Source organism: Otolemur garnettii, unplaced genomic scaffold (genome assembly GCF_000181295.1).
Source record: "Otolemur garnettii isolate 467f Iridium unplaced genomic scaffold, OtoGar3 scaffold00113, whole genome shotgun sequence".
NCBI classification, from domain to species: domain Eukaryota; kingdom Metazoa; phylum Chordata; class Mammalia; order Primates; family Galagidae; genus Otolemur; species Otolemur garnettii.
In genome coordinates this window covers 2,611,268-2,619,731 of record NW_003852508.1, presented here as the reverse complement: position 1 = coordinate 2,619,731, position 8,464 = coordinate 2,611,268, and positions in this window count along the sequence as shown.

The window sequence follows — 8,464 nt, the reverse complement described above, 5'->3', positions numbered from 1 at the left end:
TTTTTTTTTTTTTTTTTTTGAGACAGAGCCTCAAGCTATCCCCCTGGGCAGAGTGCCGTGGCACCACAGCTCACAGCAACCTCCAACTCCTGGGCTCAAGCGAGTCTCCTGCCTCAGCCTCCCAAGTAGCTGGGACCACAGGTGCCCGCCACAATGCCTGGCTATTTTTTTTTGGTTGCAGCCATCATTGTTGTTTGGCGGCCTGGGCTGGATTCAAACCTGCCACCTTAGGTGTATGTGGCTGGCGCCTTAGCCACTTAAGCCACAGGCGCCGAGCCGCCAGAGTGGTTTCATATCAGGATATAACAGGCAAGAGATGCTGGTCCCAACATTTTTTTTTTTTTTTTGAGACAGAGTTTCACTTTGTCATCTCTGTTAGAGTGCTGTTGCATCACAGCTCACAGCAACCTCAAACTCTTGTGCTCAAGTGATTCTCTTGCCTCAGGCTCCAGAGTATCTGGGACTTTGGGCACCCACCATAACACCTGGCTATTTTTAGAGACGAGGTCTTGCTCTGGCTCAGGCTGGTCTGGAACTCGTGAGCTCAGGTGATCCACCCGTCTCAGCCTCCCTGAGTGCTAGGATTAGCGTCAGCCACCGTGCCCTGCCTCCCACCGTTTGTTGATTGCAGCTGAGGATCTGCAAAGCAAAGGCTTCTAATTTATTTACTCCAAGAAGTTTCAGACTTGGTCAATGAAAAATCAAGTTGTGGCTTGGCACCTGTAGCTCAGCAGCTAGGGTGCTGGCCATATACACCAGGGCTGGGGGGTTCGCACCTGGCCTGGGCCTGCCAAACATCAGCGACAACTACAACCAAAAAATAGCCAGGCGTTGTGGCGGGCACCTGTAGTCCCAGCTACTTGGGAGGCTGAGGCAAGAGAATTGCATAAGCCCAAGAGTCTGAGGTTGCTATGATCTGTGATGCTACGGCACTCTACCAAGGGTGATATAGTGTGACTCTGAATCAAAAAAAAAGAAAAATCAAGTTGTCTGAGAAAAAGGCTAGTTGTTTCCTTCTCTTTTCTGTTCTATTCTGGTAACTTACTGCTGTATGTGGCAGCTATTATGCCAGGCCCTCAGGATCCGTGATGATTAAGACAGTCTTTTAACATATTAGAGGGCTAGAGAAGCAAGGAAATGAATGATTTCATGGAGTAGGGTGTGTTCACAACACAGAGCAGTGCTTGGAGGCACGCAGAGGATGTAACCGGAGTTCAGAGGAGACCTCACATTTGGTATCCTTGCCTTCCCTAGGGAGGAGGTGGAGGGGTGACAGGGTGAGGAGTTTGCAATGAGGTCTGCTAGGGTCAGTCACACAGGAGTATGAAGAGCCTGAAAAAAGCTACGGAGGCCTGAGACCCTCCCTGAGTGTGTGAGAAACCAGGGAGGCTGCCTGGGGGAGCGGGACTGTGATGAGGGCCTGTCTGTCTTCTGGGGGGCATGTGCCTTCTCTTGAAGGCCATGAGAAGATGTTGGAAGATTTTAATTAAGGAAAAACCATGGTTATAACCTGTGTTTTATCAAACCCCTCCTGGATGCAGGGTGAGCATGGACTGCAGGGGGTTAAGATTGGAGACGAGGAAACCACTGAAGGTGACTACAGTGAGCTGGGTGAGCCCAGGAGCACGTGTGTGTGGCTGTGTGTTTGGGTGAAGGGGAAGGTGCAATAAAAACTCATAAGGTTGTTGAAATGACAAGGAAAAATATTAAAAAGAAGGTAAGTGGAAGACACCAGTTTATCCGATGTTAAGCCTTATTACATAGCTATAGTGATCAGAACAGTGTGGTGCTGGCAGACACAGAACATGTGTCAGTGAAACAGAATAGAAAACCTGGAAGTAGACCCACATGAATATGCCCAGCTGATTTGCAACAAAGGTGTAAAAAAATGCAGTGGAGGAGGCTCAGCGCTTGTAGCTCAGCGGCTAGGGTGCCAGCCACATTCATTGGAGCCTAGTGGGTTGGAATCCAGCCCAGGCCTGCCAAACAACAATGACAACTACAACCAAAAAATAGCTGGGCGTTGTGGCGGGTGCCTGTAGTCCCAGCCACTTGGGAGGCTGACGCAAGAGCATCGCTTACGCCCAAGAATTTGAGGATGCTGTGGGTTATGATGCCACGACATTCTATCCAGGGTGACAGCTTGAGACTTTATCTCAAAAAAAAAAAAAAAATGCAGTGGAGGAAAGATTGTCTTTTCAAAAAATGAACAATGATACTGGAGACGTCTATCCATAAGGTCTGTCTTCCTTGTGTGTACACACTCACAGAGTCCTCCAACCCAAGTCTTACACCTAATACAAAAATTAACTCAAAGTGAATGATAGACATACGTGAAACTAAAACTTTTAGGAAAAAACTTAGGAGAAAATCTTACAGACCTATGGCTAGGAAGAGTTCTTTGATTTGACACCAAAAGCATGATGCACCAAAGGAAAACGGTGATAAATTGGGCCTCATGGAATTAAGAACTGTTGTTTTTGGAAGACCCTGTAAGAGAATGAAAAGCCAAGGAACAGACTGGGAGGAAATATCTGCAAACCACATACCAACAAAGAAGTTGTATCTAGAATAAATAAAGCATCCTCAAAATGCAGCATTAAAACAATAAATAATCCAGTTAGAAAATGGTGAGAGACATGAACAGACACTTCACTGAACAGGATTTATACGAGGCAAATCAGCATGTGAAAAGACGTTCAGCATCACAAGCCATTAGAGAAGTACAAATTAAAACTGCCACTAGAAGCCCCCCCCCCACCTCCCGGCGCGACTAACACAAAATATAGTGGTTTGCTGCATAAACATTGTTTCTCACATGTGATGCATGGTGTGAAGCTTAGCTGGTCCCAGGCAACGTTGCCAAAGCCATCCTAGGGCCCAGGTGCACAGCTGCAAAGCTTCCAGGCGTTTCCGATTCGAGGGGCGCTTGGCACCTGGAGGGGATCTTGGTGGTGTGGTTCCTTGGTCCCACTCACCTCCCTCATAGTGCAGTAATCCTTTTGCTCACAGGCCTGGATGGTTCTAAACACCCTTACAGAAGAGAATATTTATATGTTGTCTTCTTGGGTCTTTTTCTTGGCCAGCAAAACTGAGGACCATGACAGTAATAACATAGGCCTATAAAGGTTTAGGGACCCAGAGAGGGTCCTAAAAGGAGAAAAACTAAGTGACAAAGAAGAGTAGATACGGTGTGGGCGGTGCCTGTGGCTCAGTGGGGAGGGTGCTGGCCCCATAAACTGAGGCTGGCGGGTTCAAACCCGGCCCTGGCCAAACAGCAACAAAAAAGTAGCCAGGCATTGTGGTGGGCACCTGTAGTCCCAGCTACTCAGGAGGGTGAGGTAAGAGAATTGCCTAAGCCCAGGAGTTGGAGGTTGCTGTGAGCTGTGACACCACAGCACTCTACTGAGGGCAATAAAGTGAGATTCTGTCTCAAAAAAAAAGAGTAGATATGGTGAAAAAGATTAGATACTTAACAGGCAATGATATAACACTAAAGCAAGTTTCTTAAGGTTGCTTGAAAATTTTACCCTGGCCATGTGAACTGTTAAGATATACTGACATGAAAGAAAAGCCACTGTTGATTTTTCCAGGTCTGTACAAATTGTCTAGCCCAGTCCATCTGTGGGAATGAACTTCATTCCACTTCTTGTTGGTTTGCACTAGTATTTATTTTGAAGACAAGTAAGATTAAAGAAAGGGGAAGCAAGGTATAAATCAATGGTGAGTTATACATAATTTGACGATATAAACCAAAAGCCATAAAATGTCTGTATTATCACATAAAAATTCATTGGGGAGCTATAACCTAAGAAAAGAATTTAGAATATGGGTTTGGCACCTGTAGCTCAGTGAGTAGGATGCCGGCCACATACACCAGGGCTGGCAGGTTTGAGTCTGGCTGGGGCCAGCTAAAACAACAATGACAACTACAACCAAAAATAGCTGGGTGTTGTGGTGGGCACCTGTAGTCCCAGCACTCAGGAGGCTGAGACAAGAGAATATCTTAAGCTCAAGAGTTTGAGGTTGTTGTGAGCTGTGATGCCACAGTACTCTACTGACTCTGTCTCAAAAAAAAAAATCAATAATAATTTAGAATATGTGTTTTTGTTTGTTTGTTTGAGACAGTCTTATTATCTTGCCCCTCAGTAGAGTGCCATGGTGTCACAGCACATACCCTTGGGTTTAAGCGATTCTCTTGCCTCAGCCTCCCAAGTAGCTGGGACTATAGGTGCCCGCCACAACGCCCAGCTATTTTTTAGTTGTAGTTATCATTGTTTGGCAGGTCTGAGCTGGATTCCAATCCACCAGCTCTGGTATATGTGGCTGGCATCCTAGTTGCTGAGGTACAGGCGTCAAGCCAATAATTTAGAATATGATAAAAGCAACATATTGGCTTGGTGCCTGTGGCTCAAGTGGCTAAGGCACCAGCCACATACACCAGAGCTGGTGGGTTTGAATCCAGCCTGGTTCTGCCAAACAATAATGGCAACTACAACCAAAAAATAGCTGGGCGTTGGTGTGGGTGCCTGTAGTCCCAGCTACTTGGGAGGCTGAGGCAAGAGAATCATTGAAGCCCAGGAGTTTGAGGTTGCTGTGAGTTGTGACACCACAGCACTCTACCCAGGGTGACAGCTTGAGGCTCTGTCTCAAAAAAAGAAAAAAGAAAAAAGCAACATACACATTATTCATTTATTCATTGCTAAGTCATTGGTAGGAAAAAAAATTGCAAGAACTCTTGATCGCTTATAATAAGGATTAATTATCAAATTTCTATGCAATAAACTATTGCACACTTTTTAAAATAATGATTATAAAGATTATGTGACAACTTGGAAAATGCTTTAAAAAAACAGCTAAGGATTACATCACCCAAATGGGAAAGATGGAAAGGAAACATATCAAATGTTAACAGCTGTGTTTGGGTAATGGCATGATGAGTAGTTCTTTTCTTTCTTTTCAATCGTGATTATTTTAATCAGTTTTCAATTTTATAAATTGGAAAACCAATTAACACATTCAAAAAGCCATAAACTTAAAGCCAGAATGAATGAAATGGAGTTACTTTGAAGTTAGCTCTCCTGCACATAGCTTCATGAGGGATTTCACATGGGACAAAATCCCTAATAGTTCCTGTAATTTGTAGGGGGATGCATTTATTCTGAGAGTGATTGGGGTGGTCACAAAAACAGTGGAATAAAAGCATAAGAAACTAGATCCTCCCACCCACAGCTGCCAGTAATTCAACCTGGGGCTTCAGGAACTGATTTCTGTCTATTCAAAGAGTGCTTGGCTCTGGAGAGTGCCTCCCCAGGGCCATTGTGATGGTGATGACCTGGTGGTCTCAACATCTCCCAAGAGGACTGGGCACTTACTGGCCCACCCCCAGGCAGCTGTCTGGCTTGGGGTTGCTGGTCATCAGAGACTGACAGTCTGTGCAATGTCAACCCAGAGGTGAACAGTCCCCGTTTTCAACATATACCCAGGAGGTAACAGCCCCTCATTAGGGTACAGTGTCTAATCCAAACAACCATTAATCGTTTCCAGGGTTAAAAGGCCAGAAAAGCCTTTGTGTGCACTCTCTCTCTATTTTGATACTGTACTTGTTCGTATTTTACAAGAGCAGGTTTACTGCAGGGGGTAAAGCTGTGTCTTCAGCCACTCAAGGCCAAATCTAACATAGCCCTTCCTGAGCTCAGAGAAGGATGGGAGTGCAGAACATGTCACTTATTTGTTGTGGCGCTTATAGAAACACGACCTGCTTGGAACAAATTAGTATTTTGTACTGTACAATTAATTAGTGATGTGCATATATTTTAAGAGAAAATGCCACCATATATGATAGTTTTATAAAAGTAGTATTTTAAAAACTCTTCAATACCATTCTATTAATTTTCCTTGTCTTGGCAAATAATTTCATCCATATGAATGGGGGGGGGGCTGTGACTCCTAGAAATCTTTCTTAAAGGAAATCAATAGAAAAATAGGATGGAATTAGGAAAATGCTCTTATTTATTATCTCTAAAACATACAAGTGTTTTTGGTTAAGTCACCAAACATATCTTTTCCACATTCTCTAGTTGGAAAGGCCAAAATGATGGGTATCAAGATAAAAAACATTAAGGCTTCTTAAATCTGTTTCTTCATGCTTGACCTTTAAATTCTTCCTCTGTGGAGTCATCATCAGTATGAATATCAAACACTTCTGCTGAGTCACATTGAGACATCTGTCCACTGATAGCAAAGGCATTGAACATTTAAGAGGAGAGAATGCATTTTTGTATCTTAAATTACTTTACATCAAATTTCCCAAAGTCAAACATCTCACAGTAAGGACTAGGTATTTTCAAGCTAGAAGAGGCCTTGGTTGAATAAAGTTAGGCTCAGATAAGACTAGAGGGAAAATCAGGGTTCTCAAGCCCTGGTTCTATCACATTGCAGAATATGAATTCTCTCATTTACCTGAACAGTTTTTGAGCTGGTTATGGTGAAAGGGTAAAATGAGCTCTGAATCCCCTCCCATTGATATGCAGCCTATGTTATGGAATATAAGAATTATAGTATTTCAGTGGTTATGAGCTTGAGTTTTAAAATCAAACTGATCCAGACTGAAATTCTGGCTGTTACCACCTGTGTGACCTTCAGCAGGTAAATGAATCACTTTGAGTCTCAGTTTTTTCATCTGTAGAGTGGAGGAAAAGCTTACTGTTCCTCTAAAATGAAATACTACACATGAACCAATTTGTATGCTATCTGATGACCAACGGCGACTATTAATATTACTCCATATTTCTCATATTTTAATCATGGTACCATAAAATCATTGTAACCAGAAAATGATGGTAAAATAAATTTTATTTGTCTTTCAGATACTTGACATGAGGATAAAGAAAGTAAACATATTGATTTCCTAAACCAAAGGGAAATAAATATCTCAGGAAATGTCTTTGGGGGATAGTTGAAAATATTTGGAGGACAGGGAGGTCTAATAGATGTTGCCTCTATGACTCAGGAACTATTTCCAGACTAAAGAAACTAAATAAGCTTCATTGCAGTTTGAACCATATTTCTTTCCCTTTCTTTCTTTCTTTTTTCTTTTTGAGATAGAGTTTCAGTTTGTCACTATTGGTAGACTGAGTGCCGCAGCATCACAGCTCACAGCAACCTCCAACTCCTGCTCTCAAGCGATTCTCTTGCCTCAGCCTCCCAAGTAGCTAGGACTACAGGCACCTGCCACAATGCCCAGCTATTTTTTGGGTGTAGTTGTCATTGTTGTTTGGCAGGCCCAGGCTGGATTCGAACCCGCCAGCTCTGGTGTATGTGGCTGGCAGCCTAGCCGCTGAGCTACAGGCCCCAAGCTTGAACCATATTTCTTTAGTAAAAACAATGATCATTAACTTTAGGTCCTAGAACCTGTATGTGGATCATTTTTCTCTACATCCTTTTTATTTTTTGTTTTATATAGTTATAATTAAAGCTAAAAGAACTATTTCTGAAAAACATGGTGTAAAAGAATAAGAGTTCCTAGCATTGATAAATTGTGTTTGCATACTGTGTACAATTATTTTTTTTAAGTATTTGAGAAATAACAACAACAAAAAAGCAGAGTAAATGTATACTTAGGGGAATCAGACTCAACAGTTATATACCATTTGCCCCACTGGTATGCAGCATATAATATGGTACAAGAATTATAATATTTCGGTGGTTATGAGCTTGAGCTTTAAGGTCAAACTGACCTCGATTGAAATTCTGGATGCAGTCACCTTTGTGACTTTCAACAGGTTAATGAATCTCTTTGAGTCTCAGGGTTTTCCTATGTAAAGTGGGGGAAGAAGCTTACTGTTTGCCTGCTGGGGGTGGCGGGTTTGAACCCGCCCAGATCTGCTAAACAATGACAACAACAACAATGACAAAATAGCCAGGAGTTGTGGTGGACGCCTATAGTCCCAGCTACTTGTGAAGCTGAGGTAAGAGAATCTCTTAAGCCCAGGAGTTTGAGGTTGCTGTGAGCTGTGATGCCACAGCACTCTACTGAGGGTGACATAATGAGACTGTCAAAAAAAAGAAGCTCTTGTGTCAGTTTTTTTGACTGTAAAGTGGGGGAAAATGCTTACTGTTTGTCTAAAATAAAATATTACACATGAACCACTTTATATAATGTCTGATGTACCAACAGTGATTATTAAGAATGCACCCAATGTTTTTTGTATTTTAAACATAGTAAGCATAAAGTCATTGTAACCATAAAATAATGGTAAAAATATTTTAAATTTGTCTTTTAGATATTTGATGTAAGGATAAAGAAATAAACATATTGATTTACAAAAGCAAAATGAAATGTCTTAGAAAATGTTGTTGGTGGATAGTTGAAAATATTTTAAGAATAGAGAGTTCTAATGTACTAATATTTAAAGAATGGAGAGTTTCTGATGTAATGTTCTAATAGTTACGGCTCAGGAAC